We start from the raw sequence: 25,901 nt of genomic DNA, 5'->3' as shown, positions 1-25,901 counted from the left end.
TAACATTTGGTTGAACATAATTTTTGACGAGCTTGCGCGGTTTACAGTGAAGATGAGTGCAACCTGGAGATACGGAGGGTGCATGTGACTAGACAGCATCGGCTAAGCTGTCATGTAAATCCTACTGATGAAGATAAATTTCAGATGGACTCTATTAACATTAGCTTCTTAAAAGTGGAGAACAATTGGTGTTTTTCATATAGACAATGAATACCGGAATACCGAGTCAACTGCAGCTTGTAAACGGATGTACCCACAGAGCTAGGGAGCGTGGAGGAGAGAGAGAGAGAGAGAGAGAGAGAGAGAGAGAGAGAGAGAGAGATGGATGGACGGCGGAGGTATAGGGTAGACAAACAACGGACTAGATTGGCCTACAGAGACAGACACAGCGTGCCACGGTGACGAAAATTTAAGAGAGTCACGAAAGACGGGCCAAGGACGGTGATCCATTGCTAGAAATGAAGTATCATTTAAAGCACAACGAAGGACGGAGTTGTGACATCGGCACATACATTAGAATTAGAGTAAATTATTAAGAAACTGAAAGTGTCGCAGTTCCATTCAGATCGCTAGCTAAATAGGTTCAGTTCTGACTTCCCTGGTTCAGCTCCCATTTAGAAGACCAACTTACGGATGCCACGGTCCATTCAGCGAAGTGACCATTCCGGTTCACGGTCCGGTCCGTGGATTTGGTAGTCCGGTTATTTCATTTTTCCCTTGTTCCGTGGGGGGCCTTAACTGAAGCACCTGATTCTCGTCTCGGGCTGGCAACATAAATTGCTCTGGGGTCCATTGATAACGGCTGGACCGTTCCCTTCAGAAACCCGTGAGTTACCTCGTCTGTAACCTCGTTTGAAACCTGCTCGTAAACCTTGTCAGCAACCTTCGTCAGTGACCTCTTTAGTGACCTCGTCTGCGTTCTTGTCTGCGACCTCGTCTGTGACTTCGTCAGAATCCCTGTCAAGTTAACCCGCCGGTGTGAGACTGGAGCCTTGTGTCGTTAATATAAGGAACAGTCTATTGTTGTGTAGACTTGTCTCCTCGTGTCCTCGCCTTCGCTAGGTAGGGCCAGCTGTTTGCTGTTAGCTTGAGTCGAGATCTGTCTCTTCGTGTTCAGTGTTCTGTGCATAAGAAGTGTCCCTGCCCTACGTCTTTTCCCCAAAGAGGGCTCGTGGCTCGGTGTTCCGTGTCTAAGATGAGCCCCGGCCCCATATCCTATATCCAAGGAGGGGTCCCGGCTCTGTGTTTCGTGTTACAGTCCAGTCCAAGTCAAGGCTTCGTGTTCCAATCCAGTCCAGGTGAAGGATTCGTGTTCCAGGTCCCAGTCGAGTTTCAATTCCGATCCAAGTCCCAGTCGAATATCAAGTCCGATCCAAGTCCTTCTCCCGAGTCCTAGCCAAGATCATAGTCCCGAGTCCTAGCCTAGGCCCTGGTTCTGGGTCCGAGATAAGACCCAGCTTCCTTGTCCAGAGTCCAGTTCCAGAGTTCCGAGTTCCTAGTCCAGGCTCCTTGTTCCAAGTTCCAAGTCCGGGTCCTGTACTCCTAGTGCAAGTCCTGTCCCAGGTCCTGAGTGCTAGTCTAGTCCAGGGCCTGTGTCCGTGTCCAGCTACGCTCATCGCTGCTTACGCTTTGTTCTGTCCTGGATTACCCTCTGATCAATCCTGCTTCCCAACTTCCCTTGCATTCTTGATAATCTTAGTCCAGTTCCTCGTACTTCGGTGTCAGTGTCTTGCTTTTGGGTCGGCTCCTTAAACAACCTCTTGCAACAACGGAGGTTTCTCACAAAGTGATTGGGTGTAGCGTATCTGACATAATTCTCGCCAGTCTATGGTATTAGCTTCTTGAATGTAATCTGGCTCACATCTCGCCTGAAAGTGGACACTATGTGCTTCCAGATCCTTACCGATAATATGGGTTATGCTGCTCGGCGTACCTTTGCACAAATAGTGAGCTGGTGTCTCGCATGTGCAATGGGGGCATTGAATGTTCAGTCATTTTGTCCCTCTTTTGCAGAATCGTCTGGGAAAGATTTATCTCTGTTCAGCGACGATTAAAGGAGAACCAATCGTAATGTTGAAATTCAGTTACACATCCGCAAGTGCATTTATATTCCACGGGACATTCAGTTTCCGGGAGCAAGGACCTTTCTTTTTGGAACGACAGAAGGTAAGGGGTCACTTAATAGCTGTGTATGATTGATAAGGGGCATAAGTAAAGTGGACAACTAGTGCTTTGACCTAAGGGTGGAAATGGCTCATGCGGGAGGATGATACCTTGAGGCGAATGGAAGAAATTACAAGGGAAATGCCAGACGTGAAGTTTTTTTGTTTTATGAAGAAAGTGGTGGCTACACAGAAAGTGCTGTCCGGAGTCTATTGGCGTAGATAAGAAATTGGCACCTTTGCAGCAAACAAAAATTTGAAAGTATCTGGATGAACTCTTGAGGACCTTTGAATAAGTGTTTCAATGCAGGCAGAATGACGAATGACGAATGGATACAAAGCAGCTTCTGATTGGTGCTCAGGAAGGCTCGGTTCTTTCTGTCAGCCAATCTTTTAACCAGAGAAACACCTCCAGTTTTACACAAGGTGAAAGGTATCGCTAAAAATATCTCCTGCCACAATATCTCTTGTGATAGTAACGCCCTGGAAGGAATCTGCCGTTCGATTCAGCCAGAAATTAGACAGCATGATTTCCCTCTGTTCAGTGTTGATTGCATTGGCTGCGCTGCCTGGTGAGTCTCAGCGAAGCTGTCTAGCGAGATTGCCCGGCATTCAATTGTTGTTGTTATATTCTGTCCTTTCTTGCAGGAACGAGTGGGCAATATTCAGTGACGCAGGATCCTCCCGATATAACGACTGAGGAAGGACAGAACGTAACAATGAATTGTAGTTACACCTACGCTAATAGAGATATATTTTGGTACATTGAACATAGTGGAGGACCTCCAAATTATTTGCTGAAGTTATATAGCACAGGAGGAACGCAGCGGTATTCAGAGAGGATTACCGCTACTCTACAGAAAGGCAGCAAGACGTCTCAATTGAATATTCGTGAAGCTCTTGTGTCGGACTCTGCCATGTATCTCTGTGCAATGGGTACCACACTGTTATATGGGGACGGCGGGTCCGTGCAAAAACTGGTTCTGTATATTGCAAAAAGGTCTCAGTGGAGGGCGCCTTTTTCCGAGGAATCTGCAGTGGGCGCACCCAGAAATCAGTCACAGTCACGTGCCCTACTTCAGACCGCTGCATTCAGCAGCAGAAGGCGCCGAAGCTAAAGGCGCAGTTCCTGATTACAACGCGGACACAAACTGGGATTTATAACTTTCTGGGATACCGCAATGTGCAATCGCCCACCATCGTTTCCTGCAAAGGCATATCACGATTGACAGCCTTGTTTGACATCGTCTTTGGCCACTTTGTTCAAGTATCTGCAGTGTGAAATAATGAGGACGGGGTGGAACCGGGATATATTTAAATGGCACAATGGCTGACTAAAGGAAAACAGAGGGTGTGAAAATTGGACTTTTTCCAACTGACAAGTAACTGCAAGTGACATGCTACTGAGATTAAGGATGTTGCAGCAGCTACTTACTATTTATACTGACTATTTAGATAATTCGGCAGAACCAGCGGATGCTTAGCGTGTTGGAGAGCGCAGATACTATTTTGGTCGTTGCATTCCCAAGCTGTCAGAAAAAGGTTCAACGTTTGAATTAAATTTATGATTAAAGTACATATACGTGACCGCATGCTATCCTGAGATTCATATTTTTGAAGGCATTTTCAGTATAAAGGCGAACGAAGGAAGAGAGAGGAAATGGGGTCACAACAGATTGATTGCTAGTATAATCTGGTTTCCCAATCGGATTGAACGGATCCGATGTTATCACCACGTGCAGCATTTTGCTACATATCTAAATTGAAAACGGAAATTGTTAATTATCGTCGCATTATTGCATTGATTCTCTTTGTCCAGATGTATTCACTACACAGCTTATTGAGTGAGTACAAAGTAAAACAATAAAAGAATACATAAATAAACTGTAACAGACGTATAAAAATCAGCGCAGGCAGGAAATAGAGAGATAGTTCATACCAAGATTAAGATTCAATTCCATGCTGCCGTTTAATACTCTTGCAAGTGGGAATAGTCTATTGTTGTTTCATGGGAACATGCTTTGAGAACTTTGTTTTTTTCTCATGGATGGAAGAGACAAACAGTGAGATCGTCCCGTTACTGTCGAAGGAGCACAAATTGATAGCATCTGTTTCCAAAGGTATATTTCGACTTTTTGAAAATCTCTTTTTACTTATGTGTTTAGTGTATCGAATAATTCTATCACAGCATCTTCTCCTCTGAAATGGCGGAGCTGTCTCGACAAGCCAAATGGCCTACTTCAGTTCCTATATCTAATGGTCTTATTGTCAACTGATTTGTCTGTCCAATTTCACAAATTCCTCTTAACATGTACATTCACTGATCTCCGATCACGAGCACGTGCTACCCAGAGCGTCTTTTTCGGGCATTGGAAAACATAGCAACTCGGGAATTGTGGAAGCTGAGCACGTAAGTATCCGCTGACACATCGGAAGGTCGGAATCGAACCGAATCCCTAGGACATGACACCAGATATCGCCAGGGTGTCATGATAGGCACTTTGCAGTCCACCACCACCGCCACTTTCCTGCTCAACCCATGTTCAATGAACTAATGAAGGATAGCCTGACATATTCCTTCACTTTGCAGACGCTGACAGTTACATGAAACTGGTTTATGTATATTATATATTTGTTGTTGTCAGATGTACCAGGGTGCAGCGAAACGAATGTCCAGCTTGCTTGAATGGTTCCGCCTAAATTCAGAGAGCTACAAAATACACAACTTGAAATTTAAAGTCTCCACAGACATCATTAAAACAGAACAAAAACTCAAAGCATCAATATCAGAAAAAAAGATAAGAACCTAAAAGTCCCCTGCCATATCCGTTGCTCAATCAGCGAGAAGCAGCATTAACCTAACCAGCTCCTGCCTCTCTCATTTATTCTAGCATAAAGCATCAGCATTTCCACCAACAACCACAAACACAAGAGTGGCTTGGTCCACAGTACAACAAAGCTAGCTGTTTATTGCAACATTTCATTGTTTCACAGGCATTCTCGCTCTCTCTCTAATAAATTGGAGACTGATATGGCTGGTTCAAAAGCGAGAGAGGAATCAGCTCTCACTATTTCGATGTTATAGTCAGTATTAAGCATTCTTTTTATACCGATATGCTCAGCTGGGAATAGGCAGTAGTTTCTCCATCTCTCCCACTGGCATCTAGAGAGAGAGAGAGAGAGAGAGAGAGAGAGAGAGAGAGAGAGTGAGAGAGAGAGAGCGAGAGAGAGAGAGAGAGCGAGAGAGAGAGAGTGAGAGAGATGATAACTTCTTGGAAGTTATCTGCCGTCCAATCGAGGATGAAACCAGAAGCATGTGTTCCCTCTGTTTCTTATTCATTGCATTCGCCATCCTGACAGGTAAGACGCTGCACATATGACCAGCGAGTGCCACGTGAGTTCAGTGCAAGTGAGGGATATTACTGCATTCTGTCCTTTATTGCAGTAACGAGAGGGAAAGATTCAGTGAACTAGGATGCTCCTAACTTAACAGCTGACGGAAGTCAGACCATAACTCTGAACTGAAATTACCTAGGAACTAATGCAAACATTTTTGGTACACTCAGCATCGCGGAAAATTTCAAAAAATAACTGCTGAAAGTATATGGCTGAGGAAGTCTGGAGCGGCCTCCAGATTGTTCGGCGGGATTTACAGCTGATATGCACAAAGGCAGAGTCAGCTCATTTAAATATCTCTGAAGTTCTTGTGCCAGACTTTGGTGTATGCCACTGTGCAACAGACCCTTCAGTATTGTGAGACACAGCGGGGCCGGAAAAAATCCAACCTTGCGTGATCACTAGAGGGCGCCTTTGCTGGGAATCTGCTACAGCCGTACGCACGAAGCATGAGGATCATTTGGTCGACTTAAAATACTGCATTCAGTAGCAAAATGCTCCCAACATTGAGGAACACTTCTTGAATTCAGTTTTACCTTTGAATATTTTGGCAGCTTTTGCGAAACATTTTCACTATATCTCGGTGTCCATGTCTCTTTCTGTTGCCTGCAACAATATCTTGTGGTCAACGACGTTTGGCTGGATATAATTTTTTCACCACCTTGAAATGTTAACAGTGAAGATGAGCTCAAACTGGAGATACTGAGGGTATATGTGACTAGACAGCATCGGATTAGCTGACACACTAAATGCTTCTGATGAAGATAAATTTCAATTAGACTGTATTGACATTTGCTTTCTAAAAGTGGTGAGCAATGGATGGTATTGTTTAAGATTCACAATGAATACCAAGTGAACTGGCAATCGGTTAAAGGTTGTTTCTACTGCTAGTTAAAATCTACAATGATGATTTAGAAAAAAAAAATCTGATTGAATTGCTGTGGCTGAGTATGCAAGCTGTGGGGAGCGCGAAGTGAATAGAGAGAGAGAGAGAGAGAGAGAGAGAGAGAGAGAGAGAGAGAGAGAGAGAGAGATACCGGGGGTATGGGGTAGACAAAATGGATTAGATTAGAATACAGAGGTAGACAGAGAACTATTGAGTGAAACAGCAACGGAAATATTGGAGAGAACCGAAAGAGGGAGCAAAGAAGAAGATCCATTGCTAGAAATGAAGTGTCATTGAAACTACAACGAAGGAGAAGAGGTGAGATCGACAAATCCCGTATTTATATTTTCCCCAGATTCCGCCTGACCTGCTGACTTCCTCCAGAGTTTTGGGAATTGCATAGGATTTTCAGCATCTGCAAATTTTTCACCAAACTCTCGTCCGTCCACAAGACTCAAGCGAAAGCACATCCCCCGTTCCCCCGAGTGAACAAGTTTTTTTCTTATTGTCTGCCTCAGTGGCGTTTCGCCGTTTTTCCGCAGGGAGAAATGTGACGATAAATACGTCTCAGTGTGAGTTTCGGTTTACGAGTGAGCAGAGGAAGTGATATCCAGGGAAAACGGTGGGCGGTTGAGATGGTGAGTAAAATGGGAGGCGAAAGTGGGCGGTTTGGTATGATGGAATGACAAAGTGGATAACTCGGAGAGACGTAAAGAGAAATCAAGAAGTGAAAGAACAAGAGATGGTGATCGGCAGAACAGAGAGTAGAGCGATAAACATCGGGAGGAGAGAGAAATAGAAATGGGATCCTGACTGGAAGAAGAACGCAAGAGAGAAAGTGAAGTATAACCACTCTCGCACAGAGGCTAGCGCGGCGCTATTTAAGGCTCCGGGCGTCGAATGTATAAAACTATATAGAGGAACTGAAACAAACCGATCTGTGATTGGTGCACGGACCGGAGCTGATGAGTTTTTTAAAGCCAATCAATCCATTGGCAGGCAACGCAACGCCCCTAGATTTACGCCAGCTGAAATATGCTGCAGATCTGATTTTACTCCTCAATAACGGTCAAGGATATCAACTTGTTGAAAATAAGCTCTCTTTCGATCGAGTTTGAAGCCAGACACAATGAATTCTCTTTGTTATCTGCTGATTTTATTGAATATGATGTCCGGTGAGTCTCCACGGTGACGCGCTATATCTGTTCCGTATGTCTGAAGAAAGCCGAAACTGTTCATGCATTCTGTCCTTTTATTGCAGGAGCAAATGGGAAAGATTCCGTGACGCAATGGCCTCTTGAATTAACGATTGTGGAAGATCAATTTGTAACACTGTACTGTAATTACACTGGCAATCCTAACTCTATTGTTTGGTACGTTCAGCATCGCGTGGAATCTCCGAGATATCTGCTGAAGGCATATAGCACTGGCACGATGGAACGGCATCTAGAATGTCCAGCGAGGTTTACCGCTGGTTGGCAGCGTGGCAGCCAGGTAGCCCATTTGAACATCTCTGCTGGTCTTGTGTCGGACTCCGCCGTTTATCTTTGCGCCATGATGTCCACAGTGTTGCAAGGCGATGACGACTCCAGACAAAATCCGACCTCCGTGATGCAGTGAGCGCTCGGTAGAGGGAGCCCTTTGCCGGAAAGCATCCGGGGCGCAAACACATATTCACCACTGTCACGTGATTGACTTAAGAAGGCGGCACTACAGGGCAAAGGGGATTAATTACTGACTACATTTTTCAGTTAGTTGGACAGCTGCTTTGCTTGCGGGACTGACTGTGCCATCTATGTGAATGTCCTCTGAACCCTTTCCAATGCCAGTACATCTTTGGTAGAATAGGAACCCAAAACTGTTAAGAATGCTCAAGGTGAGGCCTCACGTGTCTTATAAATCCTCTGCATTACGCTCTGCCCATGTATTCTGGACATCTTGAAATTAATGCTAACATTGTATTTCCTTCCTCACCACCGACTCTACCTGCAAGTTATCAGTCAGGGTGTTCTGCACTTGGATCCTCCAAGTCTCCTTGTATCGTAGATTCTGGACATTTATTTCTCATACCAATATGCATGATATGGGCTTTGGTGCATTGTACTTCGTCTGCAACTCTCTCGCCAATTCTCCTCATCTTTCTTTCCTTCTGTACCCTACATGCTTCCTCAGAGCGACTTATCCTTCCATCAATCTTCGTATCATCTACAAACTTCGCAACACAGCCATATATTCCATATTCCGGTGAAAATGATATCATATCTGTTAAATAGGGGCCGTGGACAATTCAGATTTGATGAAGACAGGTGTGAGAAGCAGAGGAACATCTGGAGAAATTTCTGTAATGCCTGGTTCGCTGTTGTTGTTACTGTGCGATCGAGAATCTCCTAAGGGTAGGCCCCCAAATCCCCGGTTTTGCCTGCTCTTGGCGACCGAGACTGAGGTCGAAACGTTCGGACAGATATGGTGCTCGGTACTCGGTGTTGGAGGGCTGATCAGAGCTCGAAGTTTTAGGACGACTCAGAGTCGGACTGTGGCGGTTATGGCAGGGAGAGTTTTCTTCCTTCTCCCGTCTGCGTGAGATGTGTAACTTTCGAGAATCTTTGAACTTTTTTACTGTGCCATGGATTGTTCTTCAGCATGTTATAGTATTGTAGCACTGTTGTAACTATACGTTATAATTATGTGCTCTTGTTAGATTTTCAGTCTTGGTCTGTCCTGGGTTTTTGTGATATCACACCGGAGCAATATTGTATCATTTTTAATTCATGCATTACTAAATGACGAATAAAAGAGGACTGCGTGTCCTCATAATCTAATAATCTAATCTAATCACTCAATTTCGTTTCTAAAAGGGTTTATCTAACGAATTTAATATTAAACACACAGCGCATATTTTCCTCTCCTAAATATAGTGATAAGTCAACTATAAGAGGGTTCCTTATGTCCCGTCTATTCCGCAATTTAGTTTCTTTGCATTCATTGCAGAAAACTCCGCTTCGCAGAGATATGATGTTGGAAATGGAAGCAACGTTTTCAGTGCTTTCGTGGCTCTGTCACTATATTCAGCCTTGACTTTGATTCAGAATGCCGGAAGAGACGTTATGTCAAACATACTTTTCAGCCCACCGTCATTTGCAAACTCGAGGAATTGATCTTCTCGCGCTGACATAGATGATTCCCCAGGGACATTAACAAATGGGTCACGGACTCATCCTTTCCACGTCTTGGGTCATTTGCACTTGGGAAGTAACGCTCAAATTCTGTCGACAGCGGAGATAGGTTTTCGTGCACCAGCTGTGAGCCTCATTTTCTCCCACATTCCAAGCTAATGTTGGGAACATGTCAAATATGCTCCTGTCCATTCGCCGTCCCAACAGTTCCAGTTTGGCTGTGAAAGCAGACACTCTAACTGCCAACTTGAAGCCAGTTGTCATTCTCCCCTGAAATGACAAATTGAGTTCATTGAACAGGTTGAAGATGTCACACAGGCTCTCCCCCTTGATAACCACCTGACTTCAGTGTTTAAGGGAAGCCGTTTGTGCTCTGTATCCATTTCCTCGCAAAGCTGCTCAAACAGACGTGAAGGCAGGGCTTTTGCTTTGATGTGATTGATAACTTCAATAACGTCACACAATACGCTGTTAAGGTCAGGTGACGTTTTTTCAGCTAGCCAGAATTTCCCTGTGTGTGACACAGTGTGTAGACTGTCATTCAGGACCAACCTCTTTGACTCGGGTAGTGAAACCAGACTCGTTAAGCCGTTCCAACAGCTGTGCTTCGATGTCCTCCGCTATGTCATCGAATCTCCTTGAAACTGTGGTAGCTGAAAGAGAAACCTGTGCCATCTTGTTAGCTGCAGCTTCTCCCAACCGTTCACAGCACATGTCTTTGACAGCACGCAGAATCAATTCTTCACCAACAGTGAAAGGCTTCTTAGCCTTAGCAATACGGTTAGCGACTAAGTACGACGCTCTCGGAGCAGCGGCATTTGTTGAGGTGGTTGCTGTCAGCAGTTGTTACCGTTCCGCTTGCTCACGTTTCTTCCGCTCAAAAAACTCAACGGCTTTTTCTTTAAGTGCAAGGTGCATGTACTCAAGGTTCCGAATGAGCTTTGAGGGCTTCATTGCCTTATTAGACAATTTGTCTCCACATATCACACACAGGGGGCTTGGAGCGTGCGAGTCACCGGTCGTAATAAAGCCATAGTTTAAGTACCACTCGCCGCATTTTCTGTTGAAGGAAGCTTTGTTTTATTTTGTATACTCGGCCTCAACTGTCTCTGCGTTATTATCATTGTCAGGCATTTTATATCTCCTACCATCTATTTCAAATAACTCTCAAGTGGCGTTTGCTTTACAGTCATCGAATTGCTGTAGGTTAATGACCAACTGATGTCCTTGCGTGAGTAATGAGTTCGCGGGCGTTCATGTTCAATAATGGGCGTGACAGGGAATGAAGAAAGGTGCAGCTGACTCATATCGTTTCATATCACCAAATCATATTGTTTCCCCGCGGCCCGGTAGCGCACGCTTCGCGGCCTGGAACCAGTCCGCGGCCCGGTGGTTGGGGACCGCTGATTTCAGGCAGCGATAGATAGGTTCTTGATTAGCCTGGACATCAAAGGGAATGGAGAGAAGGCAGAGGAATGGCGATGATGGAAGAATTGGATCAGCCCAATATTGAATAGCAGAGCAGACTCGATGGGCTGAATGACGTACTTTTGTCCCTATATCTTATGGTCTTATGGACATTCGGATTCCGGAGGAGGCGAGACACATGGGCACGTCAAGACATACCTTCAGACAACTTTAGTGGTCGAATTGAAACCGGGTTCCTGGAGATATCAGGGGGGCAGCAATTAGCACGGCGACAAGTGAAATATAATTCCGAACACAAACACTGCCACGTTTACTCGCTAATCATATATCCTATACTTAAATAATGCCGGCTTAATTTTTTGACTCTCCCTGCTTACTCACCCAGACTGACCAGCTGGTTTAGGCTTTGGTTAGATAATGACTTGTCCACCGAGGTACAGTGAAAATACTGCCTTGCATATCTTTACAGGCATCAAATCATTGCATTGGGCATTGAAGGTGTCCAAGCTGAGTCAACAACAGAATTGGCAATACAGTTAAGCAGCTGCAACGAAAGTGTTGTGCAAGGTGACGAAATGGTGAATTTCCTTTGATTTCGTTTGTGACGTTAAGTGTTCAACTCCTCTTACAGGGGAACTTTGCAGTTGTCTTTTAATAGAATTTTAGAGATTGACTCTGATGTTTCTATATCTGTTGCCGGATTGGAGGGGAGAATGAACGAATATCAAGAATGGGTAATATTTTGAATGAGCCTGCTGTTTCACTGATTCAGCAAGAGTGCAGGCAAAATTCATATTCTGTCAGTAAGATGCTAGGTTGTGTCTATAACTCGGCTGAAGTTATTGTAGTCACGTGCAGCATATTTCCCATTCAAACAATAATGCGCCTGGAAATGATGCTTTCTATAGGGCTCAGCAAAAATTAGTCCGGGTCAATGGGGACGTGCGAATTTTATTTTGCCTACTGAGGTCTTGATGCCATTTTGAGCTTCCTTGGACATAGCGCCTACGTGCTGAATCTCAAAAAGTTATTGGTTATTTTCGCTCGCCCTCTCCCTTTCTGAAGTCGATGGCCCGTTCATTTGTTTTGTTGATACTGAGGGGAGACTGTCTTCATAGCATCATCTCTGCCTCTTTTCCGCACCCCAACTTGTCGTTAATTGATGTTTTGCTGTCTACCATTGCTTTGCGAAATGATCGAAGATGGTTCAGTGATACATCACCGAGGCTCTTGCGTCGAACTCTTCATTGTATCTTTCTGCCTTGCAGCACGCACCGTTAAAGGGGAATAATCGGCACGGAATTACAGTCGCTAGCTGGTGCACAGAGCGCTGTCCGGAGAGCGAATCAAGAATGGACGCAAAGACAAAGGAGGGTCACTCGTTTGCCTTAGTCTGGCAGGATCGCAGAAGTCTCGGCCTAAATTCAGTTTATAGGTGCAAATAGGAAGTTAACAGATTTTCGAGACACCTCAATATCCATTTCCCCTTGTTGTCTGCAATACACGGTCACGACTTTGAACACTTTCGCAAGATCTTCTTTATGGTACACGGTGTACAGGACGTACAGGGTCATTACATTCTGAGAAATGAGGCATTAAGATATGAGGCCGAAAGCAACTGCATTAAATAAATTCTCAATTGAGTCTATTGCCGTGGATAGGAGATCGGCTCACTTATGGAAAAATATTAGGGAGTAAATATTTGGTGTACTATTGACAAGGAATATCTCGCGGGATGCTGATAGATTGAAAGGTATTAGAGAAACAGGGAGTGGAGAGAGAGGAGGGAAAATGATAGAGAGATAGGGAATAGGATTTATAGTGAGGGGGGAAAAGGAAGAAGGCGGAAATCAACGAAATTGGATTTTCTTTTTCATGTTCATAGAGCCTCGGCTCCGTTTTATCTACTGATTGTTGAGCAGGTCACTGTAAGATCTATTTTTGATACGATTTTACTTCCTAACATCGGCCATAGTTATAATTTCTTGGAAGTTATCTGCCGTCCTATCGAGACTGAAGGCAGAAGCATGTGCTCCCTTTGTTTCGTATTCAATATTTTCGTCATTCTGAAAGGCAAGACGCTGCACATATGACCAGAGTGTGCCGCGTGAGTTCAGTGCAAGTCAGGGATATTAGTGCATTTTATCCTTTAATGCAGGGACGAGAGAGAAAGTTTCAGTGATCTAGCATGCTACCAAATTAACGGCTGACATAAGTCAGCTCGTAACACTAAACTGCAATTAACAAGAACTAATGCAAATATTTTTGATGCACTCAGCATGGCGGAATATCTCAAAAAATAAATGCTGAAGGTATATGGCTCAGGAGCACTGGAGAAACCTCCAGAATGATCGGCGAGATTTTCAGCTGATATACACAGATGCAGAGTCAGCTCATTTATACTAGCTGGCGTTCTTGTCCCAGACTGTGGTGTATACCTCGGTGCAATGCACCCTACAGAATTGCAGGGACACTGTGGGTCAGGACTCGTGATCACTAGAGGGCGCCTTAGCTGGGAGTCTGGAACAGCCGCACGCACAAAGCATAAGGATCACCCTGTCGACTTAAAATGCTGCATTCAGCAGCAAAATGCGCCAAACATTGAGGAAGACTTCTTGAGTTCAGCTCTACCTCATATTACTGTGGCATTTTTCCGAAACATTTTTCACTATATCTCAGTGTCCATAACAATGCTGTGTGTCTGTTGCCTATAACAATATTGTGTGGTTAACAATTGTCTGGACATAATTTTTGACGAGCTTGCGCGATTAACAGTGAAGATGAGTGCAACCTGGAGATACTGCGAGTGCATGTGACTAGACAGCATCGGCTAAGCTGTCATGTAAATCCTTCTGATGAAGATAAATTTCAGGTGGACTCTATTAACATTAGCTTCTTAAAAGTGGAGAACAATTGATTTTATTTCATATTGACATTGAATACCGGAATACCGAGTGAAATGGCAGCTTGTAAACGGATTTCCCCACAGCGCTAGGTAGCGAGGGGGGTGGGGGGAGGGGTGGGGAGAGAGAGAGAGAGAGAGAGAGAGAGAGACGGGGGTATGGGCTACACAAATATCGGGCTAGATTGGACTACAGAGACAGACACAGCGTGCCACGGCGACGAAAATTTAAGGGAGTCACGAATGACGGACCAAGGACGGAGATCCATTGCTAGAAATGAAGTGCCACTTTAAGTATAAAGAAGGACGGATGTGTGAGATCGACAAATACATTAGAATTAGAGCAAATTATTAAGAAACAGACAGTGTCCTAGTTCCATTCAGATCACTGGCTAAATAGGCTCAGTTTTGACTTCCCCAGTTCGGCCTCCATTTAGCAGAACAATTTACGGATGTCACCGTCCAGTCCGTGAAGTGCGCATTTTGGTTCACGGTCCATTCCGTGGATTCGGTACTCCGGTTATTTTGCTTTTCCCTTGTCCCATCGGGGGACTTAACTGACGCACCTGATTGTTGTCTCGGGCTGGCAACATAAATAGCTCTGGGGTCCAGTGATAGTGGTTGGACTGTTCCCTTCAGAATCCCGTGAGTTACATCGTCTGTACCTCGTCTGTAACCTCTTCTGAAACTTTGTCAGTAACCTTCATCAGTAACCTCGTCTGTAACCTTCTCTGCAACCTCGTCTGTAAGCTGGTCTGCAACCGCGTCTGTGACTTTGTCAGAATCCCTGTCAAGTTAACCCGCCGGGGTGAAAGTGAGGCCTTGTCTCGTCAATATAAGGAACAGTCTATTGTGGTGTATTCTTGTCTGTTCGTGTCCTCGCCTTCGCTAGGTAGGTCCAGCAGTTTGCCGCCACCTTGAGTCGATATCTGTCTCTTCGTGTTCAGTGTTCTGTGTAAAAGAAGAGTCCCGACCCTTTGTCTTTTACTCAAGGAGGGGTCCTAGCTCTGTGTTCCGTGTCTAAGAGGAGTCCCGGCCCCATATTCTGTATCCAAGGAGGTGCACCGGCTCGCTGTTTCGTGTTACAGTCCACTCCAAGTCAAGGCTTTGTGTTCCAGTCCTGTCCAGGTTAGGGATTCGTGTTCTAGTCCAGTCCAAGTCAAGGATTCATGTTTCAGTCCAGTCTCAGTCCAGTCTAAGTCAAGGCCTGGAGTTCCAGGTCCCATTCGAGTGTCAATTCCGATCCAAGTCCCAGTTGAATTTCAAATCAGATCCAAGTCCTCCTCCTAAGACCTAGGCAAGATTCTAGTCCCGAGTCCTAGCCGAGGCCCGGGTTCCGAGTCCAAGTGAAGACCCCTTTCCGAGTCGCTGTCCAGACTCTGGTTCCGGAGTTCCGACTTCCGACTCCACGGGACATTTCAGTTTCCGGGAGCAAGGACGTTTCTTTTTGGAACGACGGAAAGTAAGGGATAAATTAATAGCTGTGTATGATATGATAAGGGGAATAAATAAAGTGGACAACTAGCGCTTTGACCTCAGGGTGGAAATGGCTCATGCGGGAGGATGATATCTTGAGGTGAATGGAAGAAATTATAAGGGAAATGCCAGAGGTGAGGTTTGTTTTTCGAAGAAAGTGATCGCTACACAGAAAGTGCTGTCAGGAGTCTATTGGCATAGATAAGAAATTGGCACCCTCGCAGCAAACAAAGATTAGGAAATATTTGTTGAATTACTGATGACCTTTGAATAAGTAGTTCAATGCAGGAAGATTGAAACATGTTGACTTAAGGGCCTACTGTAGGATATATCTTCAAAAAACTAACCACCAATACAAAAACAGTAAAGGAATCTAATACTTCCAGCGGGATATTGTCAAATTTGAAGAAGCGAACTCGTGAAAAGTCTTAATTATGTTCAATTACACTTTGATAGGTATGTGAGTATCTTGTGATTATACAGAGGGTGAGAGAGAGAGAGAGAGAGAGAGAGAGAGAGAGAGAGAGAGAGAGAGAGAGAGAGAGAGAGACTGGCAGAATGACGATTAGATACAAAACAGCTTCTGATTGGTGCTCAGGAAGGCTCGGTTCTTTCTGTCAGCCAATCTTTTAATCAGAGAATCACCTCCGGTTTTACACAAGGTAAAATGTATCGCTGAAACAATCTACTACCACAACATCTGCTGTGATAGTAAAGTCCTGGAGGAAACTGCCGTTCGATTCAGCCGGAAATTAGACACCATGATTTCTCTCTGTTCATTGCTGATTGCATTGACCGTGCTGCCTGGTGAGTCTCAGAGAAGCTGACTAGCGAATTTGCCCTGCATTCAATACAATCCAGCGTTGTTGATGTGTTCTGTCCTTTCTTGCAGGAACGAGTGGGAAAGATACAGTGACGCAGGATCCTCTCGATAGAACGATTGAGGAAGGACAGAACATAACACTGAACTGTAATTACACCGACGCTAATGCAGATATCCTTTGGTACATTCAACATAGTGGAGGAGCTCCAAATTATTTGCTGAAGTTATATAGCACAGGAGGAACGCAGCGGTATTCAGAGAGGATTACTGCTACTTTACAGAAAGGCAGCAAGACGTCTCAATTGAATATCCGTGAAGCTCTTGTGTCGGACTCTGCCATGTATCTCTGTGCAACGAGCACCACACTGTTATATGGGGACGGCGGGTCCGTGCAAAAACTGGTTCTGTATATTTGCAAAAAGCTCTCACTGGAGGGCGCCTCTTTCCGAGGAATCTGCAGAGGGCGCACCCAGAAATCAGTCACAGTCACGTGCCCTACTTAAGAGCGCTGCTTTCAGCAGCAGAAGGCGCCGAAGCTAAAGGAGAAGTTCCTGATTACAACGCGGTCAGAAACTGAGTTTATAACTTTCTGGGATACCGGAATGTATAATCACCCACTATCTTTTGCAGCAACGGCATATCACGATTGACAGCCTTGTCTGACATCGTGTTTGGCCACTTTGTTCAAGTATCTGCAGTGTGAAATAATGAGGACGGAGTGGAACCGGGATATATTTAAATGGCACAATGGCGGACTAAAGGAAAACAGAGGGTGTGAAAATTGGACTTTTTCCAATTGACAAATAATTGCAAGTGATATGCTGCTGAGACTAAGAATGTTGCAGCAGCTACTTATGATTTATACTGAGTATTTAGATAATTCGGCAGAACCTGCCTATGCTTAGCGTGTTAGAGAATGCAGATACTATTTTGGTCGTTGCATTCACAAGCTATGAGAAAAGGTTCAATGTTTGAATTAAATTTATGATTGAAGTACATATACGTGACCGCACACTATCCTGAGATTCATATTTTGCAGGCATTTTCAGTATAAAAGTGAGCGAAGAAAGAGAGAGGGAATGGGATCACAACAGATTGATTGCTTGTATAATCCTGTTTCCCAGTCAGATTTAACGGATCCGATGTTATCACCACGTGTAGCATTTTGCTGCATATCTAAATTAAAAACAATTTTTTAAAAATTATTGTGGCATTATTGCATTGATTCTGCTTATTCAGATGAATTCACTGCACAGCTTATCGAGGCAGTACAAAGTAAAACAATAAAAGGATACAAAACTAAACTGTAACAGACGTCTAAAAATGCAGCACAGGCAGGAAATAAAGAGATAGGTCATACCAAGATTAATATTCAATTTCATCCTGCAGTTTAATACTCTTGCAAGTGGGAATAGTCTATTGTTGTTTCATGGGAACTTGCTTTGAAAACTTTGTCTTTTTTCCCACCGATGGAAGAGAGAAACAGTGAGAACGTCCGGTTACTGTCGAAGGAGCACAAACTGATAGCATCTGTTTCCAAAGGTATGTTTCAACTTTCTGAAAATATCATTTTAATTGTATGTTTAGTGTATCAAATAATTCCATCATGACACCTTCTCCTCTGAAATGGCGGAGGTGACTCGACAAGCCAAATGGCCTACATTGGTTCCTGTATCTTATGGTCTTATTGTCAACTGATTTATCTGTCCAATTTCGCAAATTCCTCTTAATATGTACATTCACTGAACCTCCGATCACGAACACGTGCTACCCAGAGCGTCTTTTTCAAGCAGTGAAAAACATAGCAACTCGGGAATTGTGGAAGCTGAGCATGTAAGTATCCGCTGACAGCATCGGAAGTTCGGAATCGAACCGAATCCCTGGGACATGACACCAGATATCGCCAGGGTGTCATGATAGGCGCTCTGCAGCCACCAACCCCGCCACTTTCCTGCTCAACCCATGTTCTCTGAACTAATGAAGGACAGCCTAATATATTCCTTCCCTTTGCAAACGCTCACAGTTACATGAAACTGGTGTATGTATATTATATATTTGTTGTTGTCAGATGTACCAGGTTACAGCGAAACGAATGCCCAGCTTGATTCAATGGCTCCGATTAAAATCTAAGAGGTACAAAATACACAACCTGAAATTTATAGTCTCCACAGACATCCTTAAAACAGAACAAAAACAAAATGCATCAATATTAGAAAAAAAAGATACAAACCTAAAATTCCCCTGTCACATCGCTCGCACAATCAGCGACAAGCAGCATTAACCTAACCAGCTTCTGCCTCTCTTACTTATTCTAGCATAAAGCATCAGCATTTCCACCACCAACCACCATCGAAACAACCACAAACACAAAGAGGGGCTTGGTCTACAGTAGAACAAAAGCTAGCTGCTTATTGTAATATTTCATCGTTTTACAGGCATTCTCTGTCTCTCTCTCTCACTAATAAATGAAAGACTGATATGGCTCGTTCAAAAGCGAGAGAGGAGTCAGCAGTCACTATTTCGATGTTACAGTCAGTATGAAGCATTCTTTTTCTACCGATATCCCCAACTGGGGATCGGCAGTAATCTCTCCATCTCTCCCTTTGGCAGAGAGAGAGAGAGAGAGAGAGAGAGAGAGAGAGAGAGAGAGAGATGGGGGTGGGGTGGGTGCTTGCGCCCTTGAAGGAACGGAGAAACGAGCAGAATGACGAATGGAAGCAAAGCTGTTTCTGCTCGGTGCTCGGAAAGGTTTCGGTTCTTCCTGTCAGTGAATCCTTAACCAGGGAAACGCCCCCGGCCTTTCATAAAGTGAAGGTAGTGCTGAAACGATCTCACACCACAATATTTGTTGAGTGGTAATTACGTTCTGGAATAAATCTGCCGTTCGATCTAGACAGACATTAGACACCATGCTGTCCCTCTCTTAATAAATGCATTTCATTGCCTTTGTATCTGTTCTCGGCACAATGACAATAAAATTGAATCTAATATGATCTAATCTACTCTAATCTAATCTAATCTCTGTTTTAGACTGATTTCATTGGCTGTGTTTCCTCGGGAGCCTGCGAAGATGGCCAGCGAATTTCCCCGGCGTTTAATACAAGCCAGCTATGTTGAAGCATTGTGTCCTTTATTGCTGAAATGAATGGGAAGCATTCAGTGACGCCGGATCCTCCCGACTGAACGGCTGAGAGAGGATAGTCCATAGCACTCAAATGTGATTACAGTTACGCTGATTCAGATAGATTTTCGTACAATCAACATTGTGGAGTAGCAAATTATAGCACAGCAGTAATGGAGCGGCCTCCAGATTGCCGAGTAAAATTTATCACTAGTTTGCATATAGGCAACTGACGGCTCAATTGCATAGCTTTCAAGCTGTTATGTTGAATTCTAGCATCTGTGTAAAATTGGTCCTGGGAATGCTTTCTACAGTGCGTCTTTAAAAATTAGTGAGCGTTTCAGGGGACAGGCCAAATTTCCTTAGCTTTCTCAGGAAGTAAAGTGGATGGTGAGCCTTCTTGGCAACGGACTCTGCTTTGTTGGGCCTAATCAAGGTCATTTGTGATATTAACCCCGAGGAACTTAAAGCTTTTCACCTGTTCCACTTGCGGACCCCCGATGTAAATTGTGACGTGCGGTCGGCTACTCCTTCTGAAGTCAACAACCAATTCCTTCGTCTTGCTGACGTTGAGGGATAGGTTATTGTCTTCCACCATGCCACCAGGTTCTTAATTTCCTCTCTGTACTCTGTACTCAAACCCATGTGTAATCACCTGATGTGTGATAACACGTAATAACACTTTAACTCCCCCTTTAAAGTGACAGTAACAGAGAGCAAAGAAGGAGACGAACAGAAGCATGACGGAGTGAGGCGGAGGCAAAATGCATGGAGGGCGTTTGAAGGAGTAGTCGATTTACTCTACTGCAGTCTTAAGATTGCTACAGTGCCCTAATCTAGAAATAAAATCCGCATATGCTTCGAAACGATGCGCCGGTTCTCTCGGAAACCTTCTGCTTTTCTTTACTTGAATTTTCTTCTCTTTAATCGGAGTAATATCTTCAAATCCAGCTCTGTTTACATTATGCAATGTACCATGTTCCCGCTACAACCAACCCTTGGAATTTCTCTGTATCGACTACTTTGTCTGTTGAATTTGTCTAATCGGTCCGAATGTGTCCTGCAGGGTCACTGCGTTCCGGCGCCCCTCAAACATTCGGGACTTCTTACAGGGACGAGTGGGGCAGATTTTGTGAACCCAATAGGAGGGATTTAATGAACGTGGACGGACAGACCATGTCACTGAGTTGCAGTTGCTTGGAATCTGGCAGAGCCTATATGTTGTGCGTTGAATATTCTGGAAAACCGATGAAAATATTCAAGATTGGAGATTTTGGTCTAGAGGACAGTCCGTTCAGTTTTTTCTGGTCTCTGGGCAAAAAAATGCTTAATTATCTTCGGGAGCGTTGTGCCCGACACCACTGAATAGCGTTCGCAGATCAGCACTCAAATTTCCACAACGATACTGGATCCGGACACCTCAGCGTTCGCAGTGTTTGCTTGCTCTAACGGGTGCCTTCGGTATCTCCTCAGCATTCAAATCCAGCTGGTCCACGGCAATAAATATTTGGAGTGCTATTGACAAGGAATATCCAGCGGCATGCTGTAAGATTAAAAGGAATTCGTCGATAACTTAAAAGGCTGATGATTTCAGATAACATGAGAGAAAGAGAGAGAGAGAGATTTATAGTGTCAGGAAATAGGCAAAAATGGGAATACAAAGAAAGCGGATTCTGATTTGTCTTCATGTAGCCTCAATTTGTTTTAACTGCCATCGTTGAGCAGGACACAGTGAAGTCTAGTTTGATACAGTTTCAATCTTCAATACTTGACATAGTGATAAATTCTCGGAAGTAAGTTGCCGTTCTGCCGAGGCTGAAGCCAGCGAGTATGTGTCCCCTCCGTTTATCATTAATTACATTCGTCATCCGGCATACATGACCAGCGAGTGCCACGCTAGTTCAGTAGCTAAAGGATGCATGTCTCTGGGAGATGAACGTCCACGGATACACGATGTATCGGAAGGATAGGAAGGTAGACAGAGGGGGAGGCGTGGCTTTATTGGTAACAAATGATATTAAATCATTAGAAAGAGGTGATTATAGGATCCGAAGGTGCAGAATCATTATGGGTTGGGCTAAGAAATCGCAGGTGTAAAAGGACCCTGATGGCAGTTATTTATAGGCCTCCAAAGAGCTGCAGTGATGTGGACTACAAATTACAGCAGGAAATAGAAAAGGCTTGCCAGAAGGGCAGTGTTAAGATAATTGTGGGGGATTTTAACTTGCGAGTGGGTTGGGAAAATCAGGTCGCCACTGGATCTCGAGAGAGAATTTGTAGAATGTTTGCGAGATGGCTTTTTAGAACAGTTTATTGTTGAGCCCACTAGGGGATCGGCTCTACTGGATTGGGTATTGTGTAATGAACCAGAGGTGATTAGAGAGATTGAGGTGAAGCAACCCTTAGGAGGCAGTGATCATAACATGATTGAGTTTACTGTGAAATTTGAAAAAGAGAAGCCGAAATCTGATGTGTCGTTATTTCAGTGGAGTAAAGAAAATTACAGTGGCATTGGAGAGGAACTGGCCAAAGTTGACTGGAAAGGGACACTGGCGGGAAAGACAGCAGAACAGCAGTGGCTGGAGTTTATGCCAGAAGTGAGGAACGTGCAAGACAGGTATATTCCAAAAAAGAAGAAATTTTCGAATGGAAAAAGGATGCAACCGTTGTTGACAAGAAAGTCAAAGCCAAAGTTAAAGCAAAGGAGAGGGTATACAAGGAAGCAAAAATTAGTGGGAAGACAGAGGACTGGGAAGTTTTTAAAAGCTTACAAAAGGAAACTAAGAAGGCCATTGAGAGGGAAAAAGATGAACTATGAAAGGAAGCTAGCCAATAATATCAAAGAGGATACTAAAATCTTTTTCAAGTATATAAAGAGTAAAAGACAGGTGAGAGTAGATATAGGACCGATTGAAAAAAATGCTGGAGAAATTGTAATGGGAGATAAGGAGATGGTGGAGGAACTGAACGAGTATTTTGCATCGGTTTACACTGAGGAGGACATCAGCGTATACCGGACACTCTATGGTGTCAGAGAAGAGAAGTGTGCGCAGTCACGATAACGACAGAGAAAGTACTAAGGAAGCTGAATAGTCTAAGGGTAGATAAATCACCCGGACCAGAGGGAATGCACCCTCGTGTTCTGAAGGAATAGCTGTGGAGATTGCGGAGGCATTAGCGATGATCTTTCAAAAGTCGATAGATTCTGGCATGGTTCCGGAGGTCTGGAAGATTGCAAATATCACTCCGATATAATTAAGGGGGCAGGGAAGCAAAAAGGAAATTATAGACCTGTTAGCTTAACATCGCTGGTCGGTAAGTTGTTGGAATCGATTGTCAAGAATGAGGTTACAGACTACCTGGAGGCATATGATAAGATAGGCAGAACTCAGCATGGATTCCTTAAAGGAAAATCCTGCTGGACAAACCTATTACAATTTTTTGAGGAAATTACAGGTAGGCTAGACAAGGGAGATGCAGTGGATGTTGTATACTTGGATTTTCAGAAGGCCTTTGACAAGGTGCCACACATGAGGCTACATAACAAGATAAGACCCATGGAATTACGGGAAAGTTACATACTTGGATAGAGCTTTGGTTGATTGGCAAGAAACAGAGAGTGGGAATAAAGGGATCCTATTCTGGTTGGCTGCCGGTTACCAGTGGTGTTCCACAGGGGACCGTGTTGGGGCCGCTTCTTTCTACATTGTACATCAACGATTTGGATTATGGAATAGATGGCTTTGTGGCTAAATTTGCTGACGAAACGACGATAGGTGGAGGAGCCGGTAGTGCTGAGGAAACGGAGAGTCTGCAGAGAGACTTGGATAGATTGGATGAATGGGTAAAGAAGTGGCAAATGAAATACAATGTTGGAAAGTGTCTAGAGGAATAGAGTATAGGAACAGGGATGCGATGTTGAGGCTCTTTAAGGCGCTGGTGAGACCTCAGTTGGAGTACTGTGGGCAGTTTTGGTCTCCTTATTTAAGAAAGGATGTGCTGACTTTGGAGAGGGTACAGAGAAGATTCACTAGAATGATTCCGGGAATGAGCGGGTTAATATATGAGGAACGTTTGTCCGCTCTTGCACTGTATCCCTTGGAGTTTACAAGTATGAGGGGAGACCTCATAGAAACATTTCGAATGTTGAAAGGCATGGACAGAGTAGATGTGGCAAAGATGTTTCCCATGATGGGGGAGTCTAGTACGAGAGGGCATGACTTAAGTATTAAGCGACCCCCATTCAGAACAGAAAAGCGAAGAGGGTGGTGAATCTATGGAATCTGTTGCCACGGGCAGCAGTGGAGGCCAAGTCATTAGGTGTATTTAAGGCAGAGATTGATGTTATCTGAGTAGCCAGGGCATGAAAGGTTATGGTGAGAAGTCGGGGGAGTGGGACTAAATGGGAGAATGGATCAGCTCATGATAAAATGGAGGATCGGACTCGATGGGCCGAATGGCCGACTTCTGCTCCTTTGTCTTACGGTCTTATGGACTAAGTCAGGGACGAGAGGGAACAATTGAATGATGTGGGATGCTCCTAAATTCATTTCTGACGAAAGCCAGATCATAACACTGAAATTATACACGAATTCATGCAAACATTTTTGATACACTCAGCATTGCGGAAAATTTCGGAAAAATACTGCTGAAGCTATATGGTTCAGGAACACTAGAATGGCCTCCGGATTATTGGACGAGGTCTTCGCTGATGTGCACAAACACAGAATAAGCTCATTGAAATATCTCTGGAATTCTTGTCCCGGACTCTGGCGTATACCTCTGTACAATGGACCACTCAGTGTTGCAGGGAGACAGCGGTTACGGGCAACATCCAGCCTTGTGTGATCACTAGAGGGCGACTTTTGCTGGGAAACTGGAACAGCTGCACGTACAGAGCATTAGGATCACGTGGTCAACTTAAAACGCGGCATTCAGCAGCAAAATGCGCCAAACTTTGTGGAAAACTTCTTAAATTTAGCTTTACCTAGGGATATCGTAGCAGTTTTCTGGAACATTTCCACTACATCTCGGTGACCATGTCTCCCTTTCTTGCCTCTACCAATATCTTGTGGCTATTTTTTTTTTTTTTTTTGCTGGACATCATTTTCCACCACCTTGAGGGATTAGCAGTGAAGATGAGTGCAACCTAAAGACACTGAGGGTATAAATGACCAGACAGCATCCTATTAGCTGTAACACTAAATGCTTAGATGAAGATAAATTTCAGGTGGCGTCTATTAGCATTAGCTCCCCCAAAGATAGAGTGGCCTGAGGGTGGAAATGGGTCAGGCGAGAGGACGATACCAGATGTGAAAGGAGGGGTGGCTGCTTAAAGGATGCTATCAGGAGTTTATTGGCATGGATAGGAGATTGGCTCCCTAAGAGCAAACAAAGATTAGGGAACAACCAGATGAACACTTGCTAATATTGAATAACTAGTTCAATGGCGGAAGACTGATAAATGTTGATCTAAGGGACAATTATGGGATATACCTCCAAATAACTAACTAAATAAACAAATGGCTAAACAAATACTTCCAGCGTAATATTGACGAAGACGACGAAGTGACCACGTGGAAATTCATAACTGATTTGGATTACACATCGATAACTATGTGAATATGCTGTGATTTTGCAGAGAACAGGGGGCGGAGGCAGTTGGGCACACTGAGAAAGAGAGTGTGTGAGACAGAGAGAAAGAGAGACAGAGAGACGGGATAGAGCGCGGGGGGGGGGCGCGGAGAGGTGGACGCGGGACCTTGAACGAGCGGAGAAAAACCCAGAATGACGAATGGAAACAAAACGGATTCTGATTGGCGCTCAGAAAGGCTCGGTTCTTAGCGTTAGCGAATTACTTAACCAGGGAAATGTCCCCGGTTTTACATATAATAAATGGTACCGCTTCAACGATCCACACAACAGTAACTGCTAAGTGATATTTACGACCTGGAAGGAGGCTGCCGGTCGATGCAGCAAGAAATTAGACAGCTTGATTTCCTTCTGTTCATTAGCGTTTGCATTGGCTGTGCTGCCTGGTGAGTCTTTGCGAAGGCGGCCAGTGAATTTCTCCGGCGTTGAATACATGACAGCGATGTTGATGTATTCTGCTCTTCATTGCAGGAACGACTAGTTTAATGAGTCAGTGACGCAGGATCCTCCCGACATAACGGCTGAAAAATGACAGACCATAACACTGAACTGTATTTATACCAACGATGATGCAGATATCATTGGGTGGATTCAGCATTGTGGAAAACCTCCAAATTATTTGCTGACGGTATATAGCACAGGAAGAATGGAGCGGCATCCAGATTGCCCAGTGACATTCACCGCTAGTCTGCAGGAAGGCAACAAGACAGCTCAACTGCAGATCGTTTAAGCTCATGTTTCTGACTCCAGCATATATCTTTGTGCAATGAGTATCATAAAGTTGAATGCAGATGGCGGTCCGGACAAGAAACAGGTCCTGAATAATGCGAAATGCTCTCAGTGGAGGACGTCGTTTTGCCCAGAAAGTGGGAGGGACGCACC

The sequence above is a fragment of the Mobula birostris genome, chromosome 10 (genome assembly GCF_030028105.1).
Source record: "Mobula birostris isolate sMobBir1 chromosome 10, sMobBir1.hap1, whole genome shotgun sequence".
Taxonomy (NCBI): Eukaryota; Metazoa; Chordata; class Chondrichthyes; order Myliobatiformes; family Myliobatidae; genus Mobula; species Mobula birostris.
The sequence above is the reverse complement of the archived record's forward strand: the minus strand, read 5'-3'. Positions refer to the sequence as shown.